Source organism: Thalassophryne amazonica, chromosome 8 (genome assembly GCF_902500255.1).
Source record: "Thalassophryne amazonica chromosome 8, fThaAma1.1, whole genome shotgun sequence".
NCBI classification, from domain to species: Eukaryota; Metazoa; Chordata; class Actinopteri; order Batrachoidiformes; family Batrachoididae; genus Thalassophryne; species Thalassophryne amazonica.
This window is the reverse complement of record NC_047110.1, coordinates 56,822,752-56,835,038: the sequence shown is the minus strand read 5'-3', so window position 1 is coordinate 56,835,038 and position 12,287 is coordinate 56,822,752. Positions and strand designations below refer to the sequence as shown.

The 12,287-nt window shown below is 41.1% G+C and overlaps 1 long non-coding RNA gene across 1 annotated transcript; it reads right to left on the bottom strand.

Annotated features, from left to right (window-relative positions):
* Nucleotides 1-347: 347 nt before the first annotated feature.
* LOC117516397 lies at nt 348-1,861 on the bottom strand. Its single transcript, XR_004562387.1, has 3 exons — nt 1,851-1,861; nt 625-627; nt 348-451 (listed from the first exon to the last, which is right to left on the bottom strand). It is a non-coding gene; the product is annotated as an uncharacterized LOC117516397 (long non-coding RNA).
* Between the last annotated feature and the right edge of the window lie 10,426 nt (nt 1,862-12,287).

Sequence of the window (12,287 nt, the reverse complement as noted above, 5' to 3'; positions counted from 1 at the left end):
TCTGATTTCTAGTTACAACCCACGCTGCCTGTTTCTCGAGCCTTGTCTTCTGTCTTTGGTATAGTTCACCTGGTATGCTGATTATCTGTGCTTTGACCCTCCGGCTGTTTCCGTCATTAGCCCAGTTGCTAACTCCTTTATGGACATTGTTGCCTTTTGGACTACCTTGTGGTTGCCACCACCTTTGCTCTCAATTACATTTGTGAACAGACTTTTTAATCTTTTGCTGACTGATCTGCTTAGCTGTGGCGACAACCATTCTCAAAATTTGTGGGATCCCCTTACTGGACATTGTAGTTGGCACAGATACTATGAATGCTGACCTGAACAGAGGTAGAAGGTCTGAGACTTTTCCAGTGAAAACTGGTGTTCATCTGGGATGTGTTCTGGCTCCTACACTGTCCAATGCTTGCATAGACTGTGTGTTGGGTGGGTTTGTGGAAACGTGTCACTTAGGTACTTTCGTTAGGAAGGAAAGGTTTATGGACTTTGAATTTCCAGACAATACTGTGGTCTTTTCGGAATCAACGAATACCATGACTGCAGCACTGATAAGCTGAGTGAGGAATTGAAGAGTCTAGTTTTGCGATTGTCCTGGGTCAAGACTAAGATTTAGGCTTTGACTTTCTGGACTCAGTCATCAGAAGTGTGCCTGATGGCCAAATGTGTTCAACAATATAAACAATTCCTGTGGTGAACGTGTTGAACCTGTAGAGACATTTACTTGTCTTGTGATGGGTATTCCTATCTCTGTGTTCTTGTTGTGAAAGTGATGTGACACGGACCCACAACAGGGGGCGTTAATGAACGGACAATGGATAAGCCAAAAAGTAACAATTTAATGTTGTGAATCGCACAACAACATACAGACAATAACAATATGGTGGACTGTCAATCATACACCAGGTGACGTGTGGGCAGGCTCGACGATAGAAGATGCCTGGAGAGAGAAGAGCTGGATCCCCACACAGCTTCCACCACCAACGGAGCTGAAGAACACCGGAGCCGCCAAGCCCTGCGCCCCAGGTGGCCGCTGTCTTCAGCAGTCAGACCCGGTACTGCTGGCAGAGAACAGAGACAGTCCAGATGAGTGTGAGTTCGCACACTCAGTAATCCCATAGTCTGTATTAAGTAAAGGAGGGAAAACCTCCACCTCCAATCACACACACTCGTGCAGCTCGTGGTCAACCACTTATCTGAGTTGGGGTGTGAGGCGAAGCCGTCGCTGTCACACCAAACGCCAATCCTCCAGATAAGGAAACACTCCAGGAAAACGGCTGCAAATAGAAGTTCCAGTTAGTACACACACAGTGTTAGTCAGCAGAGAAATTACCTGAATGGTAGTTGATTTCTCGGTGAGGAGGTGGAGTTGCAGTCCGGTCTTTGTAGTGGTGGTGATGGGTGACAGCTTGTGTTGATTGATGACAGCTGTCACCTCCAGCAAAGCCGACGCCCTCTCGTGCTTGAAGCCCGCACTTCAAGCAGGGCGCCATCTTGTGGTGGTGGGCCAGCAGTACCTCCTCTTCAGCGGCCCACACAACAGTTCTCAGCCTTTGAGATCAAGAGACACTGGAGAAGAGTTTTATGGAGTCTTGAGGTCACTCGACAGAGGTATTTGGTGATGCTGAGATCTTTGCAGAAGAACAAAAGTCCAAGACATTAAGGTCATGGGGTCTTCCTGTCTTACTGTATAGTTGTGTATGCTAACCATTGCCCTAAGTCAATGAATGTCTTTTGCACAAGGTCTCTTATGAGGGTCCTTGGGTACTGCTGGAATGACTTTGTGTCATATGGTGGTTACTTAGGGAGACTAAGATGAGGAATGTCACTTGCATTGTGAGGGAGCTGACTGGCCATGTGGTGCGGATGCATGATCCAGCACATAGATGCCTGAGTGTTGAGGATCACAGTGGCTGGAGAAGGCCAACAGGATGTATGCGTGCTTCACTTCACTCCAGCAGATACTTGGTTATTTTAGAAATGTGGGGATGGAATGGTTGACTACTTGGGTGATTGCCATCCAAGACCAAAGGCAGTTCTATGGTGTCATGGATGTAGCAAAGCATAGCACCAGAGAAGTATTTCGCTGAGAATTATTTCAGAGCTTGATGAGATCTCTTTTGAAACTTAAAAGGAGGATAATTTATGACTTTGTGTGTGTTTCTGTTCTGGAAACTGCTAGGGTTTAGGCTTTGCCTTTCCCTTTCCTTGTGTGTCTTGTAGTTCCCCCCCGGTGTGTCATATTTGTTTCAGTCTGTCTCTGTGTTTCTGGGCGTGGACTCTTGGTTCCCTCCTCCGGCCTGCCCATCTGATCCTCTGCAGCTGCTGAGTCTGCTCACCTGCAGCCTATCTCCAATCAAGCCACTGCAACATTTAACCGCTGCTCAGGCATCCAGACCCCGCCAGATCTTTCAGTCTCCATTGTGTTACAGACTATTGGTGTTATCGCTGAGAAAATTTTCATGGTTTGTATTTTTGGTGTTATTTTTCAGACGTCTGTTTAACTATTTTCTCTGTGCCTCACATCCTCCACCCCTGATCCACCAGGATCCTAGTTGCCATCTGCCTAGCTTCAGTCTTCAGCTGCCTGTTTGGTTCACGACTCCTTTGCCTGCCCTTCTGAGCTTTTCCTGTCCTCCACTGTCAGACCACTCCAGCCAAGCTTGCCTACATCTCCCTGAAATAAACGATAAAAACTGCTCTCTGTCTTCAGGTTGTGTCTGCATTTTGGGTCCTATCTGTCAGTTCCTGGGTCAACCATAACAGAAACAAACTTGAGAGATTGGAGAAATAAACCATAGTTTAATCTTGGTTTCCCACCATCCAGCAGGAAAGCTGTTTTTTTGGGCATCTTTGGATGTCTCTGATAAATAAATGATTTTTTTTACTGAGAAGAAACTTGAAGCAGATCAGACTCAGTGGGGTGAACATCTGGTCTGGCCATCCTAACAAAATAAACAAAAACACAACAAAGAATTGTCACAACATACAGTAACAGAAATGTTGCAGCTATGTAACCATACATAGTCTAGCGTTCACAATCACAGATGGGTGAAAAAGCAACCAGGAGGTGAAGATCAGAGTCCCACCAAAATGGACTCCAATTAGAAAAATAGAACACAATGTTGAAATACCCTTGGCCATAGAAGCATAAAAATAGGAAAGAGAATGTGACCTTTTGAACTGTTAAAAGAAGGTCAAGGTTAGTCATCTTTGAACTTGTCCAAGGTCTGTGTCCCAAGAATATTCCCTGTAAATTTGAAAACTCTGGCAGTAACAGGACTGGACTTATGCTGAGCACAGACAGATGGATGCGTGGACAGACGCAAAGTCTTCGCAATAACTGATGGCCATATTTTGGTCTTGGGTAAATCAGAGATTATATCGATTCCAGATCAGTCAAATAATCAGCCCAGTCTCAAGTTTTTTTTTTCGTGCTCCCGTCACAAAATGAGTCAAATTTTTGTAACAGGGTTTTTTTAACTCACTATTCCTAACCATACTCCCACCCCCAACCCTAACCATAACCATAACCTAACACTACTCCTTCCCCCAACCCTAACCATAACCACCCCCGACTCCCCACTTGACTTTTAATTTCGTGCAGCCATGACGGAATGAATTACAATGAATTTGTGCTGCCGTGATGAAAAGGAGGCGCTTTTTGTCACAATATCACGAACCAATAGATTAATGTATATTTCGTGCTGCCGAATCACGACTTGCCATGAGACCAGGTTGAATATATTCATCAAATTTAGTACATTTCTGTGCAGAAACAGTCTGTCCCTCTGATTGACAACCAGAATCGCTCCTAATCTATTCATTCATTCACCATCCAGCAGGAAAGGTGTTTTTTGGATTGATCTGGTGTATCAGAGTTCACCAGATTTTAACAGGTTTGTCTTTGTTATATGACCTTTCAATTTCATGACTGACAAGATAATAGCATTTATTATTTTTGAGATGTCATTTTCACAAACTGACAGAGATGGCCTCATCTCTCTGTGACTGTCTTTATGTCTATTCACTCACTGCATTTTATAGAGTAGACACCAATAGGCTTTAGGCTCCTGGTGCTTAGTGTCTTATTATATAGTTGTGAGACCTGAATGATTTAAAATGATCATAGGTGTGGATGAGTTTGTTTGTCTATATTTGTCCCTGTGACAGACCGGCGTCCTGGCTAGGCTGCACCCCACATTTCGCCCTATGACTGCTGGGATAGGCTCCAGCTGCCCGTGACCGTTGACTGAATGAATAAGCGGGTATAGAAAATTAGTTGGCAGACAAACAGGTGCTGCTCTCACAGGGTGTAATCACTTTCTCTGACTCACACAGAATCACAAAACATAATCCACATAGTGTAAAAAAAAAAAGAAAAAAAACTAGATGGAAAACTTAAAAACTCAAGTAAACCAGCTGCAAGAAATTTTTGAGTTTTATATATATATGATAAGACTTTATTGATCTCACAGTGGAGAAATTCACATGTTATGTCAGCTCTTAAAAAACACACAAGATGGGTGCGAATAGAGGGAAATGTGCATCAAACAGCGTGTGCAAGGATAAGCAATAATACTACTTGTAACAATACAATAAAATAAGAAAATGAGGTAGAGAATATATATATATATATATATATATATATATATATATATATATATATATATATATATATTCTTACAGTGCAATATCACAGCAGGACAAGTGTATTTACTGAGTTATCAACAAAATGTACTCGTAAAATTATCAAGATATCTGTGAACTCCAAATTAAATTTGGTGATGTGTTGCACACCTCGGCTAACCTGTCAGGAAGCGTTTTTTCTTTATTTTTTCTTTCCACTCTGATTCCAGACACTTGTCAGCCCCCCTTCTTGTGTGACAGTTGCACTCACACCCTGTGTTGTCTCCCCTTTGACTCATCCCTTTGCCTTGGGTGAGGTCTAATAAGGCGGTGACTTCTGAAATACTTTAAAGTACCTAATAACCACCTCACCAGTTCATTTAGTTCAGAAAAACGGACGCACAAATCAGAGGGAAGAACATACGGAATCACCTCAGCAGCACCAACAGGAATGGTAAGTTCATGGACAAATTTGATGCACAAGTTTGTTTGTTTTTTTTGCCACCTTTCAAACTTGATATTCGAAAGAAATATGCCTGTTTGTCACTGAACAGCTGGGGGCATTCATTCAAAACTGCTGGGACGCTGAGCAAGAAGTGATTTTGTACAGATTGCGGAACGAATGTGAGGAAGATTGAATAGAAATTCCACAGTTTAAAGGTGACTGAACAAGCTGAGCTGATAGACTGACATGTTTCTGTAGATCTGCCCCGGTCCTCTGGGGAAATAACTGGATGCTGTGCACACCTTCTTTTATTCTGCCCAAAAGTGTTTAAACAAAGGGAAACAGTGGAGAGAATAAAGCTGTTAGAGCAGAAATAATTTTGCACCAAACGATCATTTTAAAGATTTTCCAAAGCGGAGACGGGCAGACGCTGTAGATGCTCACTTCTCCCATTCTTCATATTGATTTAGTGTTGACTGCAGTGACTCATATAAGCACAAATAAAAGCAAAATGGAAGAAAGGAGTGGCACTAACCGAATAATGTTGTGAGGCCATGCCACACCTTGTAACAAATCCTTTCGCAATATACAACTTGATGTCACATCAGTGTGTGTGACAGCTTCAGAGGAGATCTTTCAAAGCTCATTAATGCTGAATACAAGAACATAATGTTCATCAACAGGGCATCACTACAGATACACAACAAACATACGAATAAAACACAGACAGGTAAGATTACATGTTTCCAGTCTGCTGACATAAAACAGATTCAAAATTCACTGTGTTGGGAAGAGGTGTGAGGTAAATTTAGTTTGCTGAAAACTTTTATGGCAAGAGGTGCACATGTTTGACACAGTCATGCAGATGAATTGTTTGTGATTCAGTCATATATGATTTTGAGAAGTGTTGGGACAAGTTGTAATAGTTGATTTGAAAAGAAAAAAAAGAGTTTTTTAAACTTTGGTGACTTAATGTTTGACATTTCTTCATCATTATGAACGTGTCTCACTGTGTTCAACAATATGACATAATTTTTACACTCTACCGTCTGTCCATAGAAATAGGATAAGCATTCATGACTCTTATAGATTAAAGTGTTTTTGGAGATTCCAGGCCAATCTGTCAAAAATTCACTGGTGATTACAGAAAATATAGTTTACAATATAAATGAATATTTGACTTTGCAAATGTGATGTTTTTATGTTAGTATTCATGATGGAAAGAGTTGCTTGCTAAAAATTCTTTTTTTTTTTAAATCAGTGACAATATATGACACTGTCATTCCACGAATTGCCCAATTGCGATGAATCAAATCCCCCACCAAAAATTTCTGGATCCACCCCCCTGCTTCAACTATGATTTGTCAACTCATTTTATTCTAGTTGACGAGTCAGGTAATTCAGATAGCATAATTTTCCAAAAATTTAAGAGTAAATTATTTTGAAAAATAATCAGTTTTAAATCATTTTCAAGTTTTCAAACAAATTTGCCACAAATCCACCTCCGTCCCATCAGGGAGACTATTTTCTGGACAGGGCATGTCTGGATGCAGATAGAATGGATGAACTTCCTTTCCTGCACAGTTATCAAGAACAGAGACAGAACACCCTGCAGAGTTAATTTCAGGACACACATTAGACAAAACCAACATCCAGCAGCAGCCAGCACTTCCTTCACATGCAACCTTTGAATAAACATCTCACATCCAGTAATACCACAAACATGGTTTTCATCTAGTTCACTGTGTTAAAGCCACAGTTTCAAGTTGTAGTTCTGTAGTTTTTTATTATGAAAGCCAATTTGAAGTTTCAGTGTTTACATTTGATCTTAAAAATTTATTGTCAAGATGACGAATGATGCTCAACTAGCTGAGGAATGATTTTAGTTATATGTTCTAACTTTAGTTCTTTGAGACCATGACATCCATTCTGTTCTGTTCAAAATACAGCCTTGATTAACATGCAAATTTTCACCATGTTTTTTGGCTCCAGACTGTTTAAGTTAGTCAAGACCCCAACTTTGAACTTTGAAGGTCACCCAAGGTCAAACACAGTGGCGGCTGGTGAAAAACAGTCTTGGTGGGGCTGCTGTGCCAATAGATTCCCTTGCCTTGTCCAGTACAGGCATTCAAGTGAACAGTCAGAAAATTACTACAATTCCACAATAATCATTTCATGTCCTCAAAATCAGCAGTTTTACAGATAAAGTTAACCATTTACAGCTATACGAGTATTAGGCCCCATTTCTACTTTGGAAAGGAACAGTATCAAATACAACACTCAAGTTCTTGAGCAAAGAACATTTCACCATTTGACACCAGTTACACACATAGTACACCAAACTGTACTGAACTGCCATTATCTTCAGACAAACAGATCCTGGGGTTCACAATGACACCCCCTTAACAAAATAGAAAATATCACCAAATTTACACTCTTTCAAAATATGGAAAAATTCTTCAATTGACAAAAGAACATTATGTACATACTACAATGTTCACACCACCTACAGAGAGAGAGAGAAAATGTGTGTGTGTGTGTGTGTGTGTGTGTGTGTGTGTGTGTGTGTGTGTGTGTGTGTGTGTGTGTGTGTGTGTGTGTGTGTGTGTGTGTGTGTGTGTGTGTGTGTGTGTGTGTGTGTGTGTGTGTGAGAGAGCGAGAGAAAATGTTAAGGTAATATTTTGCATTAACATTACTAAGCGGAATGGAGGCAAACTAAAGAAGCTTGAAAAACTTAAATTAAATAACGACTAACTAATAACACCAAAACCTTTAAATTAAATCGGTTAAAATTAATTAACAGTGTAGAGGGCAAAGCAAATTAAATATACAAAACCACTTAATTAAATGCGTTGCTAAACTTGGGTTTGTCTTACTATAAGTGTCTTGTGTGTACTCAGCATGTACTTTAGCATGGCGGCTTCTCCTGTCTCTCCCGCACTTTTCTGCTCTGGGTGTGAAATGTTTAGTTATTCCTCGGCCTCCTTTAGCAGTAACGGTACTTGTAATAAGTGTAGCTTATTCGTAGCTTTGGAGGCCAGGCTGGGCGAATTGGAGACTCGGCTCCGCACCGTGGAAAATTCTACAGCTAGCCAGGCCCCTGTAGTCGGTGCGGACCAAGGTAGCTTAGCCGCCGTTAGTTACCCCCTGGCAGATCCCGAGCAGCCGGGAAAGCAGGCCGACTGGGTGACTGTGAGGAGGAAGCGTAGCCCTAAACAGAAGCCCCGTGTACACCGCCAACCCGTTCACATCTCTAACCGTTTTTCCCCACTCGACGACACACCCGCCGAGGATCAAACTCTGGTTATTGGCGACTCTGTTTTGAGAAATGTGAAGTTAGCGACACCAGCAACCATAGTCAATTGTCTTCCGGGGGCCAGAGCAGGCGACATTGAAGGAAATTTGAAACTGCTGGCTAAGGCTAAGCGTAAATTTGGTAAGATTGTAATTCACGTCGGCAGTAATGACACCCGGTTACGCCAATCGGAGGTCACTAAAATTAACATTAAATCGGTGTGTAACTTTGCAAAAACAATGTCGGACTCTGTAGTTTTCTCTGGGCCCCTCCCCAATCAGACCGGGAGTGACATGTTTAGCCGCATGTTCTCCTTGAATTGCTGGCTGTCTGAGTGGTGTCCAAAAAATGAGGTGGGCTTCATAGATAATTGGCAAAGCTTCTGGGGAAAACCTGGTCTTGTTAGGAGAGACGGCATCCATCCCACTTTGGATGGAGCAGCTCTCATTTCTAGAAATCTGGCCAATTTTCTTAAATCCTCCAAACCGTGACTATCCAGGGTTGGGACCAGGAAGCAGAGTTGTAGTCTTACACACCTCTCTGCAGCTTCTCTCCCCGTGCCATCCCCTCATTACCCCATCCCCGTAGAGACGGTGCCTGCTCCCAGACTACCAATAACCAGCAAAAATCTATTTAAGCATAAAAATTCAAAAAGAAAAAATAATATAGCACCTTCAACTGCACCACAGACTAAAACCGTTAAATGTGGTCTATTAAACATTAGGTCTCTCTCTCTTCTAAGTCCCTCTTGGTAAATGATATAATAATTGATCAACATATTGATTTATTCTGCCTTACAGAAACCTGGTTACAGCAGGATGAATATGTTAGTTTAAATGAGTCAACACCCCTGAGTCACACTGTCAGAATGCTCGTAGCACGGGCCGAGGCGGAGGATTAGCAGCAATCTTCCATTCCAGCTTATTAATTATCAAAAACCCAGACAGAGCTTTAATTCATTTGAAAGCTTGACTCTTAGTCTTGTCCATCCAAATTGGAAGTCCCAAAAACCAGTTTTATTTGTTATTATCTATCGTCCACCTGGTCGTTACTGTGAGTTTCTCTGTGAATTTTCAGACCTTTTGTCTGACTTAGTGCTTAGCTCAGATAAGATAATTATAGTGGGCGATTTTAACATCCACACAGATGCTGAGAATGACAGCCTTAACACTGCATTTAATCTATTATTAGACTCTATTGGCTTTGCTCAAAAAGTAAATGAGTCCACCCACCACTTTAATCATATCTTAGATCTTGTTCTGACTTATGGTATGGAAATAGAAGACTTAACAGTATTCCCTGAAAACTCCCTTCTGTCTGATCATTTCTTAATAACATTTACATTTACTCTGATGGACTACCCAGCAGTGGGGAATAAGTTTCATTACACTAGAAGTCTTTCAGAAAGCACTGTAACTAGGTTTAAGGATATGATTCCTTCTTTATGTTCTCTAATGCCATATACCAACACAGTGCAGAGTAGCTACCTAAACTCTGTAAGTGAGATAGAGTATCTCGTCAATAGTTTTACATCCTCATTGAAGACAACTTTGGATGCTGTAGCTCCTCTAAAAAAGAGAGCTTTAAATCAGAAGTGCCTGACTCCGTGGTATAACTCACAAACTCGTAGCTTAAAGCAGATAACCCGTAAGTTGGAGAGGAAATGGCGTCTCACTAATTTAGAAGATCTTCACTTAGCCTGGAAAAAGAGTCTGTTGCTCTATAAAAAAGCCCTCCGTAAAGCTAGGACATCTTTCTACTCATCACTAATTGAAGAAAATAAGAACAACCCCAGGTTTCTTTTCAGCACTGTAGCCAGGCTGACAAAGAGTCAGAGCTCTATTGAGCTGAGTATTCCATTAACTTTAACTAGTAATGACTTCATGACTTTCTTTGCTAACAAAATTTTAACTATTAGAGAAAAAATTACTCATAACCATCCCAAAGACGTATCGTTATCTTTGGCTGCTTTCAGTGATGCCGGTATTTGGTTAGACTCTTTCTCTCTGATTGTTCTGTCTGAGTTATTTTCATTAGTTACTTCATCCAAACCATCAACATGTTTATTAGACCCCATTCCTAGCAGGCTGCTCAAGGAAGCCCTACCATTATTTAATGCTTCGATCTTAAATATGATCAATCTATCTTTGTTAGTTGGCTATGTACCACAGGCTTTTAAGGTGGCAGTAATTAAACCATTACTTAAAAAGCCATCACTTGACCCAGCTATCTTAGCTAATTATAGGCCAATCTCCAACCTTCCTTTTCTCTCAAAAATTCTTGAAAGGGTAGTTGTAAAACAGCTAAAGGATCATCTGCAGAGGAATGGTCTATTTGAAGAGTTTCAGTCAGGTTTTAGAATTCATCATAGTACAGAAACAGCATTAGTGAAGGTTACAAATGATCTTCTTATGGCCTCAGACAGTGGACTCATCTCTGTGCTTGTTCTGTTAGACCTCAGTGCTGCTTTTGATACTGTTGACCATAAAATTTTATTACAGAGATTAGAGCATGCCATAGGTATTAAAGGCACTGCGCTGCGGTGGTTTGAATCATATTTGTCTAATAGATTACAATTTGTTCATGTAAATGGGGAATCTTCTTCACAGACTAAAGTTAATTATGGAGTTCCACAAAGTTCTGTGCTAGGACCAATTTTATTCACTTTATACATGCTTCCCTTAGGCAGTATTATTAGACGGTATCGCTTAAATTTTCATTGTTACGCAGATGATACCCAGCTTTATCTATACATGAAGCCAGAGGACACACACCAATTAGCTAAACTGCAGGATTGTCTTACAGACATAAAGACATGGATGACCTCTAATTTCCTGCTTTTAAACTCAGATAAAACTGAAGTTATTGTACTTGGCCCCACAAATCTTAGAAACATGGTGTCTAACCAGATCCTTACTCTGGATGGCATTACCCTGACCTCTAGTAATACTGTGAGAAATCTTGGAGTCATTTTTGATCAGGATATGTCATTCAAAGCACATATTAAACAAATATGTAGGACTGCTTTTTTGCATTTACGCAATAGCTCTAAAATTAGAAAGGTCTTGTCTCAGAGTGATGCTGAAAAACTAATTCATGCATTTATTTCCTCTAGGCTGGACTATTGTAATTCATTATTATCAGGTTGTCCTAAAAGTTCCCTAAAAAGCCTTCAGTTAATTCAAAATGCTGCAGCTAGAGTACTAACAGGGACTAGAAGGAGAGAGCATATCTCACCCATATTGGCCTCTCTTCATTGGCTTCCTGTTAATTCTAGAATAGAATTTAAAATTCTTCTTCTTACTTATAAGGTTTTGAATAATCAGGTCCCATCTTATCTTAGGGACCTCGTAGTACCATATCACCCCAATAGAGCGCTTCGCTCTCAGACTGCAGGCTTACTTGTAGTTCCTAGGGTTTGTAAGAGTAGAATGGGAGGCAGAGCCTTCAGCTTTCAGGCTCCTCTCCTGTGGAACCAGCTCCCAATTCAGATCAGGGAGACAGACACCCTCTCTACTTTAAGATTAGGCTTAAAACTTTCCTTTTTGCTAAAGCTTATAGTTAGGGTTGGATCAGGTGACCCTGAACCATCCCTTAGTTATGCTGCTATAGACGTAGACTGCTGGGGGGTTCCCATGATGCACTGTTTCTTTCTCTTTTTGCTCTGTATGCACCACTCTGCATTTAATCATTAGTGATCGATCTCTGCTCCCCTCCACAGCATGTCTTTTTCCTGGTTCTCTCCCTCAGCCCCAACCAGTCCCAGCAGAAGACTGCCCCTCCCTGAGCCTGGTTCTGCTGGAGGTTTCTTCCTGTTAAAAGGGAGTTTTTCCTTCCCACTGTAGCCAAGTGCTTGCTCACAGGGGGTCGTTTTGACCGTTGGGGTTTTACATAATTATTGTATGGCCTTGCCTTACA